This window comes from Dromiciops gliroides, chromosome 3 (genome assembly GCF_019393635.1).
Source record: "Dromiciops gliroides isolate mDroGli1 chromosome 3, mDroGli1.pri, whole genome shotgun sequence".
Classification (NCBI taxonomy): Eukaryota; Metazoa; Chordata; class Mammalia; order Microbiotheria; family Microbiotheriidae; genus Dromiciops; species Dromiciops gliroides.
The window spans coordinates 40,977,179-41,002,041 of NC_057863.1; the positions used below are offsets into that span (position 1 = coordinate 40,977,179).

General features: G+C 41.1%; 1 protein-coding gene across 1 annotated transcript in view; it reads right to left on the bottom strand.

Moving 5' to 3' along the window:
• The window catches only part of GNB4 (G protein subunit beta 4), a 136,695-nt gene extending 112,586 nt beyond the window's left edge, over window positions 1–24,109 (bottom strand). Inside the window, exon 1 of the mRNA XM_043992480.1 lies at window positions 24,022–24,109. The gene's annotated coding sequence lies outside the window, so the exon portion shown is untranslated. The remainder of the gene's footprint in view (window positions 1–24,021) is intronic.
• Between the last annotated feature and the right edge of the window lie 754 nt (window positions 24,110–24,863).

Sequence of the window (24,863 nt, forward strand, 5' to 3'; positions counted from 1 at the left end):
AGAGTCAAGTGAAAGGTTATTTTTTTAATGTTTAGGAAAGACAAGGGCATATTTCAGGCTGCAAGAAAACAGTCAGTAGATGCAATCAGATTGAAAATTAGAGAGAGACAATCATATAAATGAATGCTCCAAACCACTAATAATGAGAGAAATTCACATCAAAACAATCCTGAGATTTTGCCTCATACCTCATAAATTGGCAAAAATGACAAAATATGGGACTAGTCAATACTGAGGGGCTGTGGGAAAATAGGTACACTACTCCAGTATTGGTGGAGCTGTGAGTCAGTACAGGTATTTTGAAAAACAATTTAGAATTTTGCAAATAAAATGACTAAAATGTCCATATCCTTTGAGCCAGAGATTCCATTACTTGGCTTATAATCCAAGGAGGCCAATGATAAGAAAAAAGTCCTTATATACAGCAAAATATTTGTAGGAGCCTTGTGATAGCAAAGAATTGTAAGCAAAGTAGATGTCCATCAACTGTGAATGGCTAAATAAATTGTGGTAAATGAATATAATGGAATATTGCTGTGTCATAAGAAATTATGAATATGTTGAACACAGAGAATCATGGAAAGATATATATGAACTGTTGTAGAATGAATTAAGGAGAGAAAAGTAAACAATATACATGATGACTACGACAATGTGAACAGAAAAGACAACCATGAAAAAAACAGAAGTTAATGTTGAAAAATGATAAAGAACAAGCAGGGCTCTAAAGAAAAGATATGAAAAAAATAAAAAAAAAGAAAAGATATGAGAAGACATCTCCACCCTGCCCCATTTCGGAGGTGGAATATCCAACAGTGTTGTACATTTTGCGTATCTTAAATTTTGTTTTGTTTTGTTGATGTATTGATCACTTATGGTACTTTTCTTTTTCTTTTTTGGCTTTTAAAAATACTGTTCATTTTTGTTGTTGTTGTTGTTGTTGTTGTTTTTGGTTTTTTGGTGAGGCAATTGGGGTTAAGTGACTTGCCCAGGGTCACACAGCTAGTAAGTGTTAAATGTCTGAGGCTGGATTTGAACTCAGGTCCTCCTAAATCCAGGGCTGGTGCTCAATCCACTGCGCCACCTAGCTGCCCCAATACTGTTTGTTATATTAGATGACTCTCTGGGAGGGAAAGGAATACTGAAATTCAAAAGACTTAAAAAAAAAAAAAGCAAAGACATCATTTTTTAAAAAAAGGAAAATGAGAGAAAGAGAAAGAGAGAGAGAGAGAGAGAGAGAGAGAGAGAGAGAGAGAGAGAGAGAGAGAGAGAGAGATTGGATAATTGTGGGGGCAAACTGCCAGAGCAGATAGAAGGGGATGAAATAAAAGACATAAGAAAAGGAGTTGGCCTTGGTGAAGTGCTCATCAGAGACTGAAGCAAAGGAGGGGAGGCAAGATATCAAAGGGTTCTGAGATATAGAATAACAGTTGAGGGAATTCTCAAAGAATGGCCTCAGTGAAATCATGTGCTAAGAAGGACAGGGAAGAAGGTTGTGTGGGAGGCTTGAGGAGAGAAGAAAAGGTTTGGAATGACCATGGTGGGGATGGTCCTATGGAGAAATCCCTCCTCAGCCTCCATACTTCTAGCCTTAGCTCTCTGGCCATTCTTACTTCACTCTTAGTCAATGTGTGATCAAGGGTCATGTATTCTTCACCAGGGTAGAAAACCAATCCACCTTGCTACACCTGGAGAAGTCTACTTGGAGAAGCACTGAAACTGACCAAGCCTTAGAGATTTCATAGGAAGAGGCAGCATCTTAATCAGGCACATCTGATTGGTTTTCTACCTCTGATGTCATGGGTGGGAGTTTCCAATGAGCAAACTTACATGAGGCAAGGAAGCGTCTATCAGGGCAGGTACACAGAATAAGGGATCCAGTAAAGGGGAGGGGGTGCTAGGTAGGAGGAGGATGTGTCTAGGGCAGAGATAGACTGTTCCAAACAACAAAAAAAAAGACCCAAGAAAGAAACTGGTTACAACACAGTCACCAGATTTTATTTCTAATCTGGGCTTTACAGCTTCCTCTTAAACTAAAATGTGCAATATTTCATTCTATTCTGAACAAAGACCTTGTGGTCTTTGAGTCCATAGGATTCTACAACTTGAACTTGGATAGATCTCAGAGGCTTATATGGTTCATTTTTATAGGTGAGGAAACTGAGGTTCATGAAGGTTAAATGATTTGTCCATGGTCTTAGCATAAACTAACCTACTATAATGAATTTTTGATATATATTTGGCTAATTTGGGGGCTATCTTCCACAAACCAAGAAAGATAATAGAAATATCTGTACCACACTTGGAGTATTTTTCATAGCAGTAGATTTCCTATTAACTGGAATGTTTTAATTCTGATGGTGTGATGAATTTAAACATATGTGATGCTAAAAGGAACCAAAAAATGAGGAGGGGGAAATCTATGCTGTCTTTTCTTACAAGCTTATTGCTAGGCGCAAGTAGCCATTACCTTGGCAACCCTTACAAATTGCAAATGACGTCAAGAAAGAGGGGGAAATACCACTGAGAGCAGAAGTTGCTGTGCATTAGAGATAATTCTGGGAATTTCAGCTCCTTTGTGCACTAACCGGCTGAAAATGAGCAATAGGGACCTTGTATTTCACAAAAATGCTGGGAAATATGAGTGAGAAACTTTTTGCATGGGAAGGAAAAGAGCTTGAGTTTTTAATTGAAATAGAAATGGGGGCTCTTGCAATCTTGATGAATAATTCAGCTTACATCTTACATGGTCTCTTCTCACTGCCACAGCTAAACTCATTAAAACAGTCGACACTGGTAAATCTCTGCTGGCAGGGGAAAGCTGCATTTGCTTTAAAAAAATATCTTTAAGACCTAGCTCAAGGCTTCTTGTTTCTAAGATGCCTTTTTTGACTAAATAAAGGAGATGTTGGTCTGCTCTCCAATTTAGCAGGTAGGTCACTTACCATTTTGCTCAGTATTTAATGGAATTCATTTTTAACCCTCCCTTATCCAGACTAAATTTTACATTCCCAAAGGGCAGAAATTGTCTTCTCTGCTTGGTACAGTGGAAGAAGTGCTGACTTGGAAGCCATAAGATCTGGGTTCAAATCTTTTATTTTTGGTGGGGCAATCAGGGTTAAGTGACTTGCCCAGGGCCACACAGCTAGTAAGTGTCAAGTGTCCGAGGCTAGTTTTGAACTCAGGTCTTCCTGAATCCAGGGCTGGTGCTTTATCCACTGTGCCACCTAGCTGCCCCCTGGGTTCAAGTCTTGGTCTAGCCACTTCTACCAAGATAATTTTGTCTGAGTTACTTAACTCTTTTTGGGCTATGGTTTTCTTACCCATAAAATGAAAGGAATTGGGTTCAATGACTGCAAGGGTCCCTTCTTGCACTAACAACTGGCCTCATGGAGGAGGTGATATCTGAGCTGTGCTTTGAAGGAAGCTAGGAACTTTAAGAGGCAGAGGTGAAAAGAAAGGACATTCCAAATGTGGGGGGCCACTAATGTAAAGACCCAGAGGTGGGAGATGGAATATTTTTTTTTAGTGAGGCAATCGGGGTTAAGTGACTTGCCCAGGGTCACACAGCTAGTAAGTGTTAAGTGTCTGAGGCCGGATTTGAACTCAGGTCCCCCTGAATCTAGGGCCAGTGCTCCATCCATTGTGCCACCTAGCTGCCCCAAGAAATGGAATATTTTTAATGGGAATGAAGCAGCAGGACACTACAAGCAATTATCCCATCAGTCACTTGAAGGCATTGGCAAGAGGTATTAATATAAAAGCTGGCATTTGTATTTACAGCTAACAAATTTACATTTGTATTTTTAGCTAGCAAAATCTTTTCTTTGGGAAAAAATTAGAGGAAATACTCCTTTTTTGGTACATGTTGGGATTTCTACTCTGTCATATTTTTCTTCTCGGGGGCAGTTAGTTGGTACAGTGGGTAGAGCACCAGCCCTGGAGTCAAGAGGGCCTGAGCTCAAATATGACCCCAGATGCTTAATAAAGCTGTGTGACCCTGGGCAAGTCACTTAACCCTGATTGCCAAAAAATCCATTTTCCTTCTTGGTTTGTGGAAGATATCTGCCTCCTCCAATTTCTTTAGAACCCTAAGTATGGTCCATCTCCATTTTACAGGTTAGGAAACAGTCACAGAGAACTTGTCTGTTGTCACATAGCCAGTAAAGGACAAAACCAGTCATTTGAAGGCGCATCTATAAGATGCCAGAACAGTCAATCAGTTCAGTGGTTGGGGTGATTATATTAGTTTAAATGAAACAATGAACTTATCAAGTATTTTACTTTCAAGCTAGTTTTTCTCCCCTTTAGAATATGCAGCCGATTTTTCAAAAAGAAATCCCATTTTGTGTTAGTTTGATTATCATCTTTTTGCCTAGGGTCCCAGTCTTCCCTCATGGTTGCACCTATAATAAGATTCCTGTTAATACTAGAATGGAGACGGCTGCATCTTCTCATCTTACCCCTATCTTCCCTTTAGAGGGTTTTTCCCTTCTTGGTTTTCTCTGCAGTCTTTCATACTGTTTCCTCTTCATCAGTTACAGGAACTGGGGATGTTCAGCCTGAAGAAGAGAAGTCTCTGAGGGAATAGGAGAGCTGTCTTTATTTGAAGGGTTGTCACAGGGAGAAATTAGACTTCTTCTATCTGGTCCCAGAGGGCACAATGAAGAGCATTGGATGGAAGTTGCAAAGAGGGAAATTTAGTCTTGACATCAGGAAAGAAAAACCAAACCAAACCAAACAAGTATCAACAGTCTGAGCTGTCCGAAAGTGGCATGGGTGTCCTCTGGAGATGATAGGTTCCTCCTCTTGGGGAGCCTTCGAGCTGAGGCTTGCCAAGAATGTTACAGCGCAGATTCCATTCGTGGATGAGTTGGACTAAATGGATGCTGAGATCCCTTTCAATTCTCAAACTCTGTCATTTCTTCTTGAGTAGGCATTTTATCCCCAGGAGGCAAAAGAAGTTAGAGGCAGTGTCATTTAGTGGGAAGAGTGTTGAGACTTAGGAGAGCTAGGTTCAAATTTCTTTGTTATTTGTTAGTTATATCATCTGGGGCCAGTCACTCCATCTCAGGATGTTTCCCTTTTCTGTAACATAAGACAGGGTTGGGCTAGATGATCCCTTAGGTTCCTTTCATCTCTAACATTCTGAGTTGGGCAGAAGTGAATTTCTGATTTTCCTTTGTAGCAGACATGTTTGGCAACTTGCTTACTTCCTCCTTGGCTAAATGTCCCAGGATACTCTAGAGCAGAGAGTACTAAATTCTGAAAGGGAAGTTCAAGGGGTTCATGTCATGGAGATGGGGGAATGGGTATAAGGACTTTAAAGGTGAAAGTCAGAGAGAGATGGTCAATAGGATCTTTTCCCTGGTCAGAGGAAGGAAAGCAGCCAGCTCCTTCCATACCCTCAGTGCCAAGAAGGCATGAATTAGACCCTGGCGCAAGCAACAGTGGTCACAGTGGAATGATCTAGTACCTCTTCTGTGGAATTGATGAATGAGAATCATTGAGAACCTGTGAGTGTGGTCATTGAGGTTTCTAGCACCATTCCATCTAAGAGGAAAAGTCTATTCATTATCTAATGCTGATTTTCATGACCAATTGACACAACCCCTAGTGCACTAAGTGTGAATCAGGAGGCTTGCTTTAAGAACCTGAACTTTCTTTCACCCTATAGGGGAATCCAACCCTGTGAATGGGAGGAAATTGATATGGTTGTTGCTTCTAAGATTTCTTATTGACCTTTATTATGTACTAATTGAATCCATTTAAACCAATTAATATAGTTATGAGCCTTGAAAAGGGATTTTGATTGACTTAGCATGCTGGAAGGAATGAAAGGGTAATGGTTATTTGGATGAGGTTACTACTGAGTAATCCACATCAGAAAGTCCTAGGGGTGAGGTCCAGAATTGATTGACATTCACTCTTGTCCATGGTCCTGACTGCTTATCACAGTTACACATATCTGCTAGTAATTTAAACATTTTCCTGGCTTTCTTTATCTTCATGGGAATGCCTTATAGCAAGAAAGAGTTCAATAGTTTTTGTCTATGATACCTCAGGGGTTTTCCAGGGAACAAAGGCCTTGTTTATGTCATGAAATGTCAGAGGTTTGGTGATCCCTCCCTTAGGAGAGAAAGATTGCCTGTTAACTGGCTACTGAAGGCTGATCTAACATTCCTAGGGACTGCATAATCTGCTTCTTCACTGCTCACAGAGCAAGGCAAAACTAAGTGCCTTTCATCCTTTTCATGGCAATGTTGGAAATCAAACCAAATATGGTAGGAGAAGGAGTAGAACCTGGGATGCTGCTTTAGATTTGTCTGTTTTGAGTATAATAATCCCATGATTTATCTACGTAAAAGTAGTTTGGGGAGACTTGTCTTTTGATTTCCTGAACTGCTTCATTATCAATAATCCCAAATGACACTTTTTGTGCCCTGCCTAATGCGCAACATTCAATACTCCATCTTTGAAGAAAAAAAAACAGAATTGTTTTGAGAAGTGATGATGACATTTACTCTATTGAAGCAAATGCATAGACTTGGGTCATTCGGGCTTTGGTGCCATTGGATGTTAGTCCTGTATTTCCAATAACAATCTCCTTTGTTTGAAAATGAAGAACTGCCCTTCACTAATGTCTTGGTGCCATTCCCTGAAAGCATGATCTGTTTGTTGGCAGGTTTCTGCAGAGGCTGATCTCTGTTATATGAGCAGGGTTCTAGTGTGATTAACTGATGTCTCCATCCCCCTCCTCCAGGATCAGGGAAACAAACATACTTTATGCAGTTTATTCTACATTTTTCACTTAAATAATATACAAAATGCATCTTTTTAACACCTATATTTTTTCTGGTGATATAATGTAACATCCAAATCTCCAATGCATCAAAACTATGGATGACTCCAACAACAACAGAGAGACCTATAGTGGGTATAAACAAATTACAGCACATTGCAATAATGACAAGTACAAAAAGTGGAGTAAAAGATATCATCCAGGAAATGGAAAGTGGGGGTGGGGAGGTGCTATGGTTCTGTAACCAGAGTGAGAAGTAACAGATGGACATTTCAATCTGTTGTCCTGATATCCATTGAATGTTAAAAGACTGTAAAAATTAAAAGAAAAAATGACTTAGAGGGTGGCCTTCAGCTCACTAGGTATATTCTTAACAGAAGATATAGGAGAAGAAACAGACCAGATTCTCAAAAGATGAGGTGTAGACGGGTGATATCTGTACATTGTGGGGAGTGTTCCCATGCAAAATCAATATTGACAGATACATTGAAGTTAAAGTTCACTTGGTGGGTGTAAGGATAAAGCCAGAAATTACTTCAATGTAAAAACAAAAACCATCAATAAAACTTTTAAAATATGAGAAGTTCTTGCTCATCATTCAGTTCTCTGTCTTTTTGAGAATGAATATACTTCTTTGTATCTAAAAGAGGTTGATGCCTAACAAATGGGAAGAGAGATGCACTATCTAAGCTTTGTTGTTTCTATAAAATTAACATAAGATGAAAACTACTCATCATGTGTAAGAGCTATCTAATAGCATCATCCCAAATCTTTAGGCATAATGCCAATGACCTCTGATATGACTGAGTACCACTTTCAGCATAAAATCCATACTTCTACAGAGAAAAATAGGCTACTAAGTCCAAGTATCTTTGACATCCTTCCATATCTGGTTGGCATAATAGAGAGACCCTGTGTTCTTATCACTCCCTGAATTAGCCTAGAATAGATCCCGGGTTCTAGATTTCTAAGTGCATTCAAACTTTTGGATTGGTCATAGGACACCACTGTAGCCTCCTTGGGCTGCTCTGAACCAGAGAAAAGCATCAATAAAGATTAAAAAAACTCTTCCCTTTCTATTCCTTTAAATCATCATCATATATTTCTTCTTTTTATAGCCAAATTCCTTGAAAAGATTGTCTACACTCATGGTCTCCATTTTTCATTTTCCTACTCACTGCTAAATTCTCCCTCCTCACCTTCATCTCTAGCCTTTACCAGCTTCCCTCAAGACTAAGCTGAAAGCCAACCTTCTGCAATATGTCCACTTTGATCATGTATGTACCAAATTATTTACATGCTGTTTTCCCCACTAGAACATAAGCTTCTTGAGGGTAGGGACTATCTTCCTTTGGATTCCCACTACATGGCACAATGCCTGGCACTGGTCTAAGTTTGGAGATTTCATCTGTGCAGGTTTCAAGGTAGGAACACACTCCACTTCCTAGCCAATGCTCCTGTGTTAGCTTTGGGGCAGGGCTCAGGCAGGGAACAACACACACTTTAGCTCTGGGCTCTGTTTTAGCTTTTGGCTTTTGGCTTGGGTGAGGGGGAAGTCAGCAGGAAGCCCATCCCAGTTTCTCCAGGCAGGCAGCGGATGCTACTGAAGCACCTCCTATGGTGACAGTCTCCTAAGCATTCTTAGGAGGAACTTAGGAAACTCCATTAAGCAGTGGCTTCAAAGGCTGTTGGCTAACAGCTGAGGAATTTTCTTCAGGAAGCAGGCCTGCTTCAAGCTGAGATGCAGGAGATAGGACTGGCTCAAAGTAGGATTGTGAAGCTGTCAAAAGTTTTGGGTTTTTTTGATGACTATTTCCCTTCCTGTGGGTGCCCCCCTCAGAGGCCAGGTTGCTACTGTTCTAACACTGCTTCCAACTTCCCTTCCCTTCCCCCCCTCCCCCCATGCTAAATTCTCCTTAGCAGGCCCTAGAGGTAGGCTCAGAGGCCCAGGTAATTGAAGATCAAAGTCACTCAGGTAATAATAAGTGGCAGATCCAGGATTCGAACCCAAGCCCTAAGACCATATGTAGTTTTTTCCACTACAACATGCTGCCCCTGAAAGGAAAAATTTAGAAGGGTTTTTTCCCCACAATTTCATCATTTTATTATAAGTTTTTAAATTAATATTGATATGTGTGGGGGTTTTTTGTTTTGTTTTGTTTTTTTGCAGGGCAATGGGGTTTAAGTGACTTGCCCAGAGTCACACAGCTAGTAAGTGTCTGAGGTCGGATTTGAACTCAGGTCCTCCTGAATCCAGTGTCGGTGCTTTATCCACTGCGCCACCTAGCTGCTCCAATATGTGTTTAAACATTAAATTTATTTTCAAATATTTCTCTATCCTCTCCCCTACCCAGAGAGCCATCCCACAGAGACTAAAAAAGAAACAGATAAGAAAGGAGTTCAAGGAAAAAAAAATCAATACGCAAACCAAGTCTGCCAGAAATATTCCGTGTTCCACATCCACAGACCCCCCCTCACCTCTGCAAAGGAGGAAGGAGGGTACCTTTCTCATCCCTTCTCCAGGCCCTGCTTTGCCATCCTGTAAGATATATTCAACTTCAGAATTTCTCCTCAAAGATGCAGCCATCGCTGACCTTGTTACTCCCAATTATAGTTATCCAGATGTTTGGTATATCCAGCACTTGAGACCTCAGGCAGTTTATTACAACATAGCCCAGTGCACAAGATCCCCTCCCCCCCAACTAACAATATGGGGGGAAACAAAGGCACTGGAGGCAGAAGAGACACTTCAGATAACCAGATCTGATTTGGATCTTTTACCTTCCCTTTTTCCCAAAGCAATTAGTGCTACAGTAACAGCATAAGGGCAAGTTTAGGAGTGCCAACCCAGAGGCTTACCATCTCCCCACTTTTATGTGCCACTTATACAACGTAAGAGAACTCAATCACCCCAATAGGAATATTTGACATCTGCTAATACCTTTCTGCTCCTATAATTCTGTTGACAACCCCTCTGCCTGTGCTAGCAGTGCAGATCAAGGACTGGGATCTGGTCTTCGGAAAGATTAGTAAGGGTAAGGACCCATTCCTAGAGGAGCCAGGATGTCAGAACAATGTGGAGTAAAAAGAACTGAATTGAGTCACAGGACCTGAGATTAAATCCTGGCTCTGTTATATAATTTTGGACAAGTCACTTACTTTCTGTGCGTCTTAGCTTCCTCTCCTGTATGCTAATGGAGTTGGACTATATGGCTTCCAGTTTCATATCTCTAATGCTATGACTAAGGCATGGACTCAGGCACAGGAGAATCAGGCAGGGATCTGGTTATGGAAATAAGAACACTAGGCAATGGGTGGACAACTCAAGAAGCATTAGTTAAGTGCTTACTGTAATCTAGCCATTCCACAAAACCCAAACCGCTCCCTGCCCTGAAAGAGATTCATTCTAATGGAGAAGCTGCAATTCTCTTGGGTGTGAGCCATCAGTTGTTTAGATCATCAGCATACCTGTAATGTATTTATCTTGAGGACCAGTAGAGATTTTCTTTTTTCCCCCAATTACAAATGTGTGTGTGTGTGTGTGTGTAGTCATGCAAAGCAAATTTTTATATGTTCCTCCCCCCCAAAAGGAAGAAAAATAACAGAAAACTTTGCTTCAATCTTCACTCTTAGTCCATCCAACAGGACCAAGCCTTGTCACCACCAGCCTCTCCTCTGGTAAACCTGAGGTATGTTTCTATTAAGAGGGGCGGGTCACAAAGGATGCCCTGATGGATGAGGAGCTTGGTCTATTTCTGGGAACTGATGGAGGTGGGGTAATAAATGGGTTAGGAAGACACTGGCTGCCTCTAATAGCACCATCAAGTTTCAGCCTCTGTTTCTCTGGTGTACTTGAGACATACTTCTTTCACAAGAGGAGGTAGGTATTTAAAATAAAGCCTTGCCTTGCCACTATTAGCCTTTTCTTCTGTATACCAAAGAAAAGGACATGAGCAACCAGTACAATTCTTTTATAAAGTCAATACAGAGAGACAGTTAAGTGGTGCAGTGGATGGAGTACTGGACCTGAGTTTGAATCCTACCTAAGATACTTACTATGTGACTTTGAATAAGTCATTTAAGTTCTTTTGGGCTTATTTTTCTCACCTGTAAAATCAATCAATAAACATTTATTAAGCACCTACTAAGTGCCAGGCACTGTGCTAAATGCTGGGGATATAAAAAGAGGCAAAAGGCAGTTCTTGGCCTCAAGGGGCTTACAATCTAATGGGGGAGACAACACACAAATATGTACAAAGGAAACTAGATACAGTATAAATATGAAATAATTAACGGAGGGAAGGCACTGAATTAAGAGGGTTTGGGGGAGGCTTCCTGTAGAAGGTGGGATTTTAGTTGGGACTTCAAGGGAGCTGGGGAAATCAGTAGTCAGAGCAGAGGAAGGGAGAACATTCCAGGTATGGAGGACAGCCCCAGGCACGAAATGGAGTGCCTTGCATGTGGAATAGCCAGGAGGAGACCGGACTCTAAGGTCTCTTAAACCAATAATCTATAAAATAATAATAATAATAATGAAGTAAAATAATCAATGATCTATAAAAGCAAGGCTATCTTGATGTTTGTTGGCAACATTGATTCTTGGGTTGACAACAGATATCCCAGGTACATTGCAGAAGAGCAACCTCATCCATGTTGGAGCAGAATGATGTTCCCGTTGGAGACAGTTAGCTAGTACCCAATGTCCGTAACTTCTCTAATGTTGATCCTCTGGTCTGGCTGGTTTTCTCATTTTAGCTAATGGAGGTCCAGACTACCTAAGGGGCTCTATTCACTTTCACGCCTGGAATGGGCATATTAGAGTGTATGTTCTAAGGAATTTCTACAGTGTCTGGAATTCCTAACTGAACTGACCCTTTTACATGAATCTTTATAACTCCCTCTAGATCAGACATTCAGGAGTGGTTAAAAAAGAAGGGGTAGGTGAGAACGGTCTATCTATGTTCCTGGTAGAGTAAGGGTTCCCAGATAGAGACTCATTCATTTGTGTCTTCCTCTGAATATTAGGAAATAATCAGGGAACTAGCCTGAACTGGTCAGACTGCCAGGAATGACAACTCCTAATGAAATCTGGCCCAAAGATGGGCTGATTAGGCTCTGGGTTGAGAATGTGGTTCTCAAGCCCCCTCTGAGTCTACTTCCAAGGACCAACACTTGAGAAAGAAGACAGTACCCTTGTAGTACTTGGCAATCCCAGATATATATCCAAGGGGTCTCTCTATGACAACCTTAGGCTGGGCTAGGATTATGTATGAGAATTAAGGGACCCCAGCTGGGGAGACTAGAAGGATATAGGACAGAAAACCGTTACAGAAAGTCATTCTGCTCAAACCCAGAACTCTCAAGGGTGGTCTGGCATAATGAACACGGTGCTGGACTTACAGTCAGAAATATTGACCTTTGGATCCCACCTCCAAGACCATGGGCAGGTAACTAAAACTCTCTAAGCCTTAATCTCTTCCTCTGTTCACATTCAAGGGAGATAAAAGATATGTAAAGCCCTTTGAAAACTTTTAAGTGTTGAGGCATGCCAGCTCTAATGATTACTTTCAGTTCTCTTCCCTTTCATATAGAACAATCTGTTTTCCCTAACCTTAGCACAGTGCCTGGCACATAATAGGCACTTATTGATTATTGATTGATTTGGAAATATCTAAAAAAACCAATTCACATGGTCATGCAAATGACTGATAGTAGTTTAACATGTGTATCCCTTCATGTGCATATTTGTACTTTAACAATGCTTTAATCCAATGCCCAGAAGCACTAATAGAATTCCAGGAATGGACAGGAAGCTGGGCCAGGAAATAGGGAGTCTTCTTGGAGACCCTTGTGTTGTATATTGTATACCACCACCTATTCATAAGGCCAACACTGATGGCAATCGGTATTTTTCTTACTCAGGGAATAATGAATGGATCCCATTTGTTATTCATCATATTTTAAAATAGAGTCATGGTGCAGTGGGCAGAGCTAGCCTAGCAGTCAAGTAGATCTCAGTTAAAATTCTACCTCTAACCCTTAGTGGTTTTATGACTCTTAACAAGTCATTTCATTCCTCAGTAATCCAGCAACTTGTAGATGCTCAAGTCTTTAGGACCAGCTGCACTGCTAGGAGTTTTAAACGCTGTGGTCTAGCCAAATGGACTTTTTTTTTTTTGGGTGAGGTAATTGGGGTTAAGTGACTTGCCTAGGGTCACACAGCTAGCAAGTGTTGAGTGTCTGAGGCCGGATTTGAACTCAGGGCCTCCTGAGTCCAGGGCTGGTGCTCTATCCACTGTGCTACTAGCTGCCCCCCCCCGCCCCCCTCAAATGGACTTTTGACTATTCCTCACATGTGGTTTTCCATCTCCAGACTCTGTGCCTTTGCATTGACCATCCCCTCTGCCTGGAATGTCTGGCTTCCTCACCTCTACTTCTGTTTTTTTTTTTTCTAGTTTCCCTCAAGACTCAGCTTAAAGTTGGCCTTCTGGAGGAGACCTTTCTTTGTTTCTGCAGTTAGTAGTGGCTTCCCTTCTCGAATTACCTTCTATCTAATCTGTATATATCTTGTCTGTACCTAGTTATTTATAGGTTGTCTCTTCCATTAGAATGTAAGTTCCTTGAGGGTAGGGACTGTTTTTCTTTTTCTTTTTACTCCCAATGGTTAGCAAGGTGCGATGCCTGGAACATTCTAAATTATTAGCTGTTAACTGATTGACTGACTAAAGCATTTAATTGGGACAGAATGAATAGAGAGCTCATTTCATGCACATTCCTGAGGGAGCATACCCTTATTTCTCTTTCCCCCCCAGAGAAATGGGAAAACAATATTCTCTAAGATTCCTGGCTGAATGGGGGGCACAGTGTGAGCCTTCATCCCACTCAGTGTCATTGTTTCTTAAAAACTGACACCTGTTGCTATCTCCCCACTTGTTTTTGTTCTTTACCCTAATTGTCAGCCTTGCTGAGTTTATCTTAGTGATCTCTTGCTTATGTCTCTGCCCTTTGTGGTCTTGAAATTTGGGAGTGGCTACCATTCTTCCTCATCCTCAGACATCATCCTCATGATGTGTTACAGTCTCATAGGAACTGAAGTCCTGGGAACATGGCCTGGGAGTGATCATACTGTGACCCAGGCATTCTAGGGAATGTAGTCCTTTCTTGGGCAAGGCTACTACATTTAATTCAAATCCACAACCACCTAAGGGAAATCAGCATTGATGCCTAACCCAGAGTCCTTCTGCAGTGCACTTAGCAGTGTAGGGCTCATTTTGATTTGTGAAGGAAGATGAAGGGATGTATCAAAGGAGAGATGTATAAATGACCTTGCTGGGTTTTTTTTCCCCAATACCACTCTCATAGCTGTGAAATACACTTATTTGGATTTGGTGTGTCACTATAGGTATAAAGAGCAGCCCTCAATCCTGAAAGCAAAGAACAGTACCAGAAAACATGATTTATTTTGGAACAGAATAAAATAATCATTGCTATAACTGATGGCATAGACCTGTATTGGAGGGGGTTGAGCAGGGACATAACAATATAAGTTAGAGTAGAAAGAACTCTTGAGGGGGAGTCAGAAGATCTGAATTCAAATCTCAGCTGTGTGAGTTTGAGCAAGTCACTTCACCTCGGTAAAATGAGATGTTTGGAAGAGATGACCTCTTGATCCTCTCCTGGCTCCAAAGCCTAGGAATTGCAGCTAATGATGACTCACATTCTTCAGATCCACAGATGCCTCTGATTTTCTCCACTTAGGTAATGTGGAATAATGGACCTTATTAGAAATGCTTTAATGAGAAATCACCAGACAGAGTGGTGGCCACAGATATGAGCTTCTTTATGCTTCATTTAGCTGGAAGCTGAAGCTGGCAAGAATCTCAATTAGATTTAACAAACATTTATTAAGCACCTACTAGGTATACAAGGCAGCTGGGCGGTCCAGTGGATAGAGCCCCAAACTTGGAGTCAAGAAGACCTGGAGTCAAATCCAACCTCAGATATCTATTAGCTGTGTGACTCTGGGCAATTCACTAAACTTTTGTCTGCCTCAGTTTCCTCAACTGCAAAATAGAGAAAATAACAGACCTATTTCCCATAAAATGAGATATTTTTAAAAAATCCATCATAAACCTTAAAGCACTATATAAATACTAGTTATTATTACTGTTCTTGTACTAGGTTCTGAGGATAGAAAGTTCTTTTATAATGCCAATGAATGACCTATGTCTGTAGGTCATTGACCTAATAAAAGATCTAGTCTGGGGCAGCTAGGTGGCGCAGTGGATAAAGCACTGGCCTTGGATTCAGGAGGACCTGAGTTCAAATCCAGCCCCAGACACTTAACACTTACTAGCTGTGTGACCCTGGGCAAGTCACTTAACCCTCATTGCCCTGCAAAAAAAAAAAAAAATCTAGGCTGGTAATTAAACTCTTGTTCTCCTTGGTGTACAGAGGAAGAGACTACTAGTAGAAAACTAGTCCTTAGACTTATTGAAGAAAGGCCTTATGGAGGGTGGTGGAGGGGGAGATGGGGTATCCACAGGATTCTGGATTTAGAGCTAGAAGGGACCTTATAAGCCAACACGTCTGACTCCCTTATTTTATAGATGAAGAAACTGAGGCACAGGGAAGTTAAGTGACTTGGCCAGGTAGTGTCAGAAGCAGGATTGTATATAGGGAATAGCTTATAGACAAGTTTGACTCCAACAAGGGTTGTGAAGGTCAGTGGGCACAAGATAATGACCAGGCTAGTTTTTCATTCTGGCTGACCACTCATACTGATGAGTGATTCTTTCTTTTAAAGCTCTGGTGCCCTCAAACAAATATATTCTTTCCTGACCCTTTGCTCTCTTCTCCCCAATAAATACTCCCCATTAAATATACATGGAGATTTTAAACATATCTCTGTTTTTAAAGAAAAATATGCAGAGATATTCTACATGTTGTGATTAGAATATGACTGCCATGCTTATAATGAATCTGGGTCACTCATTCATTTATTCAGCAAACTCTTTTTAAGTAGCTATATTGCACAAGGGGTTGTGTTGGGTTTTGGTAGGGATGCAAAGCTTAGATAACTTAGGTTTCCTGCCTTCTTGGAGCTTATTGTATAGTAGAAAGATAAGATACTGATATAGGTAATATAATATACCTTGCTACATGATGAGTGAATTCATTTTTTCTTTTTTCCTTCCTTCCTTCCTTCCTTCCTTCCTTCCTTCCTTCCTTCCTTCCTTCCTTCCTTCCTTCCTTCCTTCCTTCCTTCCTTCCTTCCTTCCTTCCTTCCTTCCTTCCTTCTTTCTTTCTTTCTTTCTTTCTTTCTTTCTTCTTTCTTTTGGTGGGGCAATGAGAATTAAGTGACTTACCCAGAGTCACTCAGCTAGTAAGTGTCAAGTGTCTGAGGTCAGATTTGAAGTCAGGTCCTCCTGAATCCAGGGCCAGTGCTCTATCCACTGCACCACCTAGCTGCCCCTGTGAATTCATTTTTGTTTTGTTTTGTTTTGTTTTTTAGTGAGGCAATTGGGGTTAAGTGACTTGCCCAGGATCACACAGCTAGTAAGTGTTAAATGTCTGAGGCTGGATTTGAACTCAGGTCCTCCTGACTCCAGGGCCGGTGCTCTATCCACTGCGTCATCTAGCTGCCCCTCATGTGGATTTTTTTTTTTTTTTTTTTTTTTTTTTTAGGCAATAGGGGTTAAGTGACTTGCCCATGGTCACACAGCTAGTAAGTGTCAAGTGTCTGAGGCTGGATTTGAACTCAGGTACTCCTGAATCCAGGGCCGGTGCTTTAACCACTGCGCCATCTAGCTGCCCCCCTCATGTGGATTTTTAAAAATGAATTCACGAGGGCAGCTAGGTGGCACAGTGGATAGAACACCGGCCCTGGATTCAGGAGGACCTGAGTTCAAATCCAGCCTCAGACACTTAACACTTACTAGCTGTGTGACCCTGGGCAAGTCACTTAACCCCAATTGCCCCACCAAAAAAAAATAATAAATCTACATGAGGCCCTTAAAAATATTTTCCTTTTTGTTATTTTGAACTTGACAACACCAACAAACATGAACATTACCCTATACAAAGAACAAAAAAGGGAACCACATATGAAACCATAAGCCTCCACTCCATGTATAACTTGGGTTTTAAAAATACTTTTCAAATTTAACATGGTAAAATGTAACATGAGGTTCCCATTCTCAAGTCAACAAGCATTTATTAGGCATTTACTATGTGTTGGGCACTGTGCCAAAGTCTGGGAATACCAAGAAAGGCCAAAAAACAGTCTCTGCTCTCAAGTTCCTCACAGTCTAATGGGGGAGACAGCATGCAAATGACTACCTACAATCAAGATATGGATAAGATAGATTGGAGATGATGTTGGAAGGCAGGCAAGAAGATTAAGGATGACTGGGAAAGGCTTTTTGCAGAAGGTGGACTTTAGCTGAGTTCTGAAGGAAGCAGAGATACCAGGAAGCAGAGATGAAAAGAGAAAGAGTTCCAAGAATGGGAGATAGCCTGAAAAAATGCTTGAAATCTACAGATGGAGTATCACATGAGAGGAAGAGCAAAGAGTGAATACTCTAATTCTATAGTGCCCTTCCTAATGAGCGAAGGCAACCGTTACATGTCTGGGGGCTTTGAGTTTTTAAGCATGGAATAGAGGCTTTACATTTGAAGTACTACCTTATAAGGCAATGGACAATGAAAGAGACTGAGAGAAAGAAAGAAGGAAGAAAAGCACAATTGTAGATATTATGGATACTGGGTGATTACCATGACCCACCTCTTTGAAGCCTTTTTTTTTTTAGCAGCTGAATTAGTGGAAATTTTGGGTTGTACCAAGAGTATAGTATACTGGTAAATATTTAACAACTGGTTTTGGGAGCTGGGGCAGGGGGGGGAGGCATAGGCACCACACACTTTTAAGTTTAAGATGTATCATTCACTTTTCTGCATCACTCTCTTAATTCTAGACAATCAATCAAATAATAAATCAATCCCTAGTTTGTAGTGTTTGCTGATTTCAGAGGTATCAATAAATGCTCACATTGAAAACTGAATAATTGGCTCTTGGCTGGCTCCAGTTCAACCCTGGCTATACTCCAAGGAACAACCAGAACCCCTAGGTAGCCATTCCCACATTGCGTCGGAATGATCATAGCTTAAGGACTGATGTGAGAGAAACATCTTGACCTTTTGAAAGAGCACGCTAGTTCACAATGCATAAAAATCGTGACTATGTATTGGAAAATGAAATTGATGTTATTTCAGAATTATTACAAATGTTCTGTGTAGCCAGCATAGAAGCGCGTCTGACTTCTGGCTCCCTGTACCACCATGTAAGTGTTCCTTTCTTGAGTTGCTGCAGTGATCTAGATTGCTGTTTATGTTTCAAGCTGTGGCTGTAATTGCCGGGACAAATGCCAACAGTTCATCTACTAATGAGACCTTACCTGAACCTGGGCCTATGACTTGCCCAGTCATTGTCCCTGTATTTGGTACAATGCCACTTGACACAGATGCTTGCTTGCATATTGGAGATTCTTTATTACCTCATAGGTGTGGCATCACATAGACTAGAAAATATTAAAGCAATGTTCCCTTAAAAGGCACATTATTTTAGTGTAGCTAAGGTCACACTGCAGACTGGCCAAATGCATGCAGCTCACTACATCCCATCTTAGGAGGCTGAATTATTTTTTAAAAATTATTTATTTATTTTTAACATTCTTTTTTCTAAAAAAGCTTTGACTTAAAAATCCTTTCCATCCCTCTAGCCCCTCTCCTATCCCTTGAGAAAGCCATAAATATCATATAAATTCTACATGTGAAATCATACAAACATGTGTTTGCATATTAGTCATGTTATTAAAAGGGAAAAATCAATACAAAGCAAGAAACAGAAAGTAAAAAAGATATGCTTCAGTCTGCACTCAGAGTTCACCAGTTCTTTCTCTGGAGGTAGATAGCATTTTTCATCATGGGTCTTTTAAAATTTTCTTGGACCATTGTGTAATGAGAGTAGCTAGGTCTTTCACAGTTGATCCTTGCTATAATATTGTTGTTACTGTGTACAATGTTCTCCGAGTTCTGTTCACCTCAATTTGCATCAGTTCATAAAAGTCTTCCCAGGTTTTTCCTGAAACCATTCTGCTGATAATTTCATAGTATTCTATCACTTTCATAAATCATAACTTGTTCAGCCATTCTCCAATTGATGGTCATCCCAATGTCCAATTCTTTGCCATCCCAATAAGAGCTGCTATAAATATTTTTGTAAATATAGTTCATTTTCCTTTTTCCTTGATCTCTTTGGGATGGGGACATATTTTCAAGGTCGAACAAATAATAATTTTATTAAAAATTTTTTTGAAACAGGAATTTACATAATTGAAATAATGTATAGTAAAAATAACTTAAAATAATAATGATGAGAAGGCTAGCTGGCCTTGGAGTCATGAGGACCCAAATTCAAGGCCTGTTTCTGACACATACTAGCTCTGTGATGATGGGCATATCACTTAATCGCTCCATGCTCCAAGAGAAATCCAGAAGGTCTTCCCCTCTCAGGCTTACTTTTATTTGAGTAGGTAAAAGAGGCCATTTTGGGGCTTTATTTCTTACCTAGCCTTAATCACTGAATGGCTGTTGCACCAGACAAACAGACCTGGGAAAGACCTTAGCTTAAAAAGGCCAAGGTCTCCCAATGCATCTGGGACCATCTCCAGTGGTCCTGATCTATGTCTTCCCACTGGACCCAGATGGCTCTGGAGGAGAGAATGAGGCTGGTGACTTTGCACAGCCCTGCCTCACTTAAATCCAATTCACTGCAAGTCAAGACATCACCTACCTGATGTCATTGGTCCTCTTTAAGAATGAAGGACAGAATGGGGCAGCTAGGTGGCACAGTGGATAGAGCACCGACCCTGAAGTCAGGAGGACCTGAGTTCAAGTACGGCCTCAGACACTTAACACTTGCTAGCTGTGTGACCCTAGGCAAGTCACTTAACCCCAATTGCCTCACCAAAAAAAAAATCTCATGTATTTTAGGGGCAGCTAGGTGGCCCAGTGGATAAAACACCAGCCCTGGATTCAGGAGGACCTGAGTTCAAATCTGGCCTCAGACACTTGACACTTACTAGCTGTGTGACCCTGAGCAAGTCACTTAACCCTCATTGCCCCAGCAAAAACAAACAAAAAACCCCCCTAAAAAATAAAAGAATGAAGGACGGAGAACAACAACTATGCTCCAAGCAATTCACAAAGACTATGAAGTTACAGGAGTTGCTGTTCTGTATCAGTGGTAAGAATTTCCATACCTGGAGTTCTCCACACCAGAGAAGATACATTTTTTTTTTACTTTATTTTACTCCTTGGCACATCTCAGTCACATGACTGGGACAGAAAAAAATTTGCCTGATATATGAATGCTTCACCTCTGTCCCATTATAATGAAATATTATGTGGGACTCTACCTCAAATTATAACTGGCAGAAAAATCAATGGGAAACCTTAGATTTCATATAGGAATAAAAAATTTAGTGCTTGTCTTGTGTCTCTCGGATTATTTTGCTTGTTTTTGATGATAGCTCTGTGGGTTTTTTTGGTTTTTTGCAGGGCAATGAGGGTTAAGTGACTTGCCCAGGGTCACACAGCTAGTAAGCTGAGGTTGGATTTGAACTCAGGTACTCCTGAATCCAGGGTCAGTGCTTTATCCACTGCATAACCTAGCTGCCCCCCTCTGTGGTACTTTTAAAGGGTTCAATCCCTCGGGAAAGTGAGGCCCATGCATATTAACCCCTGACCTCTCAGAGTGTGGCTCTTACATCCTTCCCCTTCTCTGCACTCACTGCACCTCCACCCTCTTTCAGGCCCTCATCATCTGGACTGCTTCAACTGCCTCCTAATTGGTCTCCCAATCTCAAGTCTCTCCACACTCCAATCCTGTCTCCACACAGCCAAAGTGATTTACCTAAAGCCTAGGATTCACCACATCACTCCTCTCTGCTCAGGCAGCTGCTTCTGTGACTCCCTATGGGCTCTTCGTTAAGGTCCAGATTCCTCCTTCAGACAATCAAAGCCCTCCACTATTTCACCCTAACTAATCTTCGTGAACTGATTAGATTGCATTACCACTCCTGGCTCAACTCACTTGCCACTTTCTCACCAGCAGCTTTGCCTACCTTGACACATCTCCTCTCTGAGGTCTGTGCTCCTGATTGCTGAATTCCTGGTTGCCATTTTATGAGGAGCTAAGGTCATGCTCACTTTACTCCCAGTTTGACTCATTCTACTAACTGCTCCACCTTCCTTCCTCTCACTGGCAGCCTGGTATCTGTGCCCTTTCAACACCTCCCCTCCCCCCAATCACTTTCTAGCTTTCCTTTATCTTTGGTCTTCCCCTAATAGAATGCAACCTTAATAGTAGGGACCATTTTGTTTCCTCATGTTTCTATCCCCATTGCTTATACAGTGCCTGGCACTTAGCAATCTAGCGCTCGCTTTCTCTCTCTCTCTCTCTCTCTCTCTCCTTTCCATCCCTCCTTCTCTCTTCCTCCCTCTATGTCCCTTTCTTCCTCCCTTCCTCTCTCCCTCCCTCCTCTCTCTTTCCTTTTACCTCTTTCCCTCCCTTTCTTCTCCCTCTCTTTTTCTACCTCCCTCCCCCTCTCTCCCCTGTTTGCTCTCTCTTTCCTTTCTTTCCTCTCCCTCCCTCATTTATTCCATGTTCCAATCAAACCAATCTACTTGCTATTCCCCATATATGAAATTCCACCCATCTCCTACCTCTATACTTTATTTTTTTTTTGGCGGGGCAATGGGGGTTAAGTGACTTGCTCAGGGTCACACAGCTAGTGTCAAGTGTCTGAGGCCGGATTTGAACTCAGGTACTCCTGAATCCAGGGTCAGTGCTTTATCCACTACGCCACCTAGCTGCCCACCTCTATCCTTTTGCATAGGCTGTTCCCCACACCTGGTGTGCTCTCCCTTCCCACCTCCTTTCAAGGCTCAGCTCAAGTACCACCCCCTACAAGGAGCCTTTCTTGCTCCTTTATGTTGTTAGCGGCCTTCTGACCTCAAATTACTTTGAATTTACTTTGTATAATTTTGTATTTACCTACCTAGGTACATGCCGTTTTCTCCCAGTAGAATAAATGCTGCCTGAGTACAGGGACTGCTTTGTTTATGCCTTTGTAACTCCAGCACCAAGGATAGTGCCTAGCACACAATAAGCCCTAAGTAAAGGTTTTCTGAAGTTTGAGTTGAGCACCCCCCCCCCCCACCCCATGGTTCTATTCAAATGGATTTGTTTGATAGTGCTCAAGGCCATTTACATGATCTTGCTCGATAATGGTTACTGCTATATGCTTCCCAGCAAGAAATCCAATCTCTCTAAGTGTACCCGGATGAGCTCTGTGTCTTTTCTCTTGGCTCCAGCTGGCTGCCAGCTCAATGTGATGATTGATTACCCTTGGCATCTGAACCTTGTTTACATTAATGGCAGTTTCCAAATTGAATCACAGAAAAGCTTTCCTTATTTCAACTATGAACTTGGTGGAACTGGCAGAGGCAGCCAGACAGTGAAGTCAGTAGCCCATTATTGGGACTGATCTGGTCTCATAGCTGAAATGCTGACATAGTTTGCTAAGAAGCATAGGGATGGTACTGGTATCCAGGCAGATCCCAAGAGCTGGAGGCCAGCAACCCAATGGGGCAATTTAAAAAAAAAGACTTGCTGTATCAAGATGTGTGTGTGTGTCTAAGAGAGAGAGAGAGAGAGAGGAGAGAGGAAGGAAGAGAGCAACTTTCATTGCTTGGGTTTGCAGGGGATTTTTGGAAAGGAAAAATATTATTATAATTATTCATTTTTATAAATTTAGGTATTTCTGACTTTTATATTTAGATTGAAATATTTGATAGCAACCCAGAACCTCTCCCTCCCCCCAACAACCTGAAAGTTAGTGATCAGAACACAATTTGTGGCTATAAACTGAAATAAAATCCAAGTCCCTGAGTTTTCTTGGAGTTCTTATTTGTGACAGGGAGGCTGTGTGGTATGGCTGATGGGATACTGGACTAATCAGGAAGGTCAGGGTGCAAATCCCACCTCAGACACTTAGATGTGTGATTCTGGGCAAGTCAACCCCTAGGTGCTTCAATTCCCACATCTGTCAAATCTAGGGGCTGGGTTTCATGATGTTGAAGGTTCCCTCCAGTTCTAAATTTATGAGCCTTTGACATATTAAGATATTTGAGAATGAGATGCTTAGGAAATCACCATGAATACCAGCTATTTTCTTTTGGTAAAATACTTTGTTGTATTTGTATTACTTTACTTTACTCAGTCCTCCCCATGCACAATCTTCCAGCTCCTGCCTTAACACAAGCCTGGAATGCCCTTCCTCTTTACCTAAAACTCTTAGAATGCCTTACTTCCTTTCAATTTCAGGTATTCCCTCCTACAAAAGAACATCCATGGTTCCCCTTTGTCCCCCAGTTGTTAGTGCTATCTCCTTTGTGAATTTACTATGTATATACTTTGCATTTACTAATTTTTGGACATACTGTATCTCTCCTCCCCACCTCACCCCCCTCCAATAGTATATATAAGTTCCTTGAGGGCAGGGAATGTCTTGGGTTTTTTTTCTTTGTGCCCCCAATACCCAGCACAGTGCCTACTGTATAGCAGATGCTTAACAAGTGTTTGTTTAGTTGAATTGAATTTATCATGTTACTTTACATGGAAGTGAAAGAAAATGAAATATCAGATCAATAAGAAGTTAAAATAAATGAGTATTTCATAGGTCACCATTAATGAAGATCTGCAGGGTCTTTAGTTATTATTCCCCATTACTACTGAATCAATTCCTTCTTACCAAACCCTCTCTAGCAATTCACTACTCCCCAGCAAATAATCTCATTAGAGTCATGCATTTTATATGGTAAAATGTAGGAAAGCCCTAAGAGTGCACTTTTATACAGGCTGACACGTCACAAATCACAGCAGGCTGAATGTCTTGGTTGTAACTTAATTTCTTTTGCTTTCTCTTTTAATGGCATAACCCACCCCCCACTCAGTCAGAGCTTTTGAGCTCCATTATGCGTCAAAAAGCAAGCTGACCAGAAATTATAGAGGAATTTTCCAAATAAGAGTAGCATGTCAGTCAGAAGACTATATACATATACATATATACAATCAAATGGGAGAAAACACTTACCTTAAGAACAAATCTCTCCCAAGATGGATCTCCTATAGTTGCAATTTACAGCTGTCCTTTTTTTGGGGGGAGGGTTTGTCAGATTGGAGTTTTCTCTGGGCGTATCAGCCTTGCTGTGAAGGGAGAAGGCTCAGCTGAAGCTTTTCCTTACACTTGCTTGTCTGCAGTGGTGCAGCTGGCTGGAAGATGAAGTCCGAAACACGCCCTCTAAACCAACTTTTCCTTCCAGATAAAAAGCTGCCAGTGGAACCTGAAATGAGTTGAATGTTTAGGACAATCTTTTCCTCTTCAGAGTCCTACAAGACAGATGTTCTCATCGTAATAGCTTTTTGCCTCAGTTTCCTCAACTGTAAAATGGGGATAAAGATAGCACTCACCTTCCAGAGTCTTGTAAGGATAAAATGAGAGAATATTCACAAAGGGTTTAGCGTAGTGCTTGGCACTTACAAGGAAACTATACAAATGCTAGTTAGCATCATTCATTCATTCATTCATTCATTCATCCATCCATTCATTCATTCATTATGTGGTTTGTTCCTGAGTTATATTCTTTCCTGTATATTTTGACCAAAAAATGCAGAAGTGGGACAAAAGATCAGGAAATATGATAGATATCAACAGTCATACAATCTCTGTCCTCTGCCATTATCTATCTATTCACTTATTTATTTATTCATTCATTCATTTACTTATTAATTAATCCATTTATTTATGTGTTTATTCATTCATTCATTTATGTATTTATTTATGCATTCATTTATTGATTCATATATTTATCTATCTATCTATTTTCGGGGCAATGAGGGTCACACAGTTTAGTAGGTGTCAAGTGTCTGAGGCTG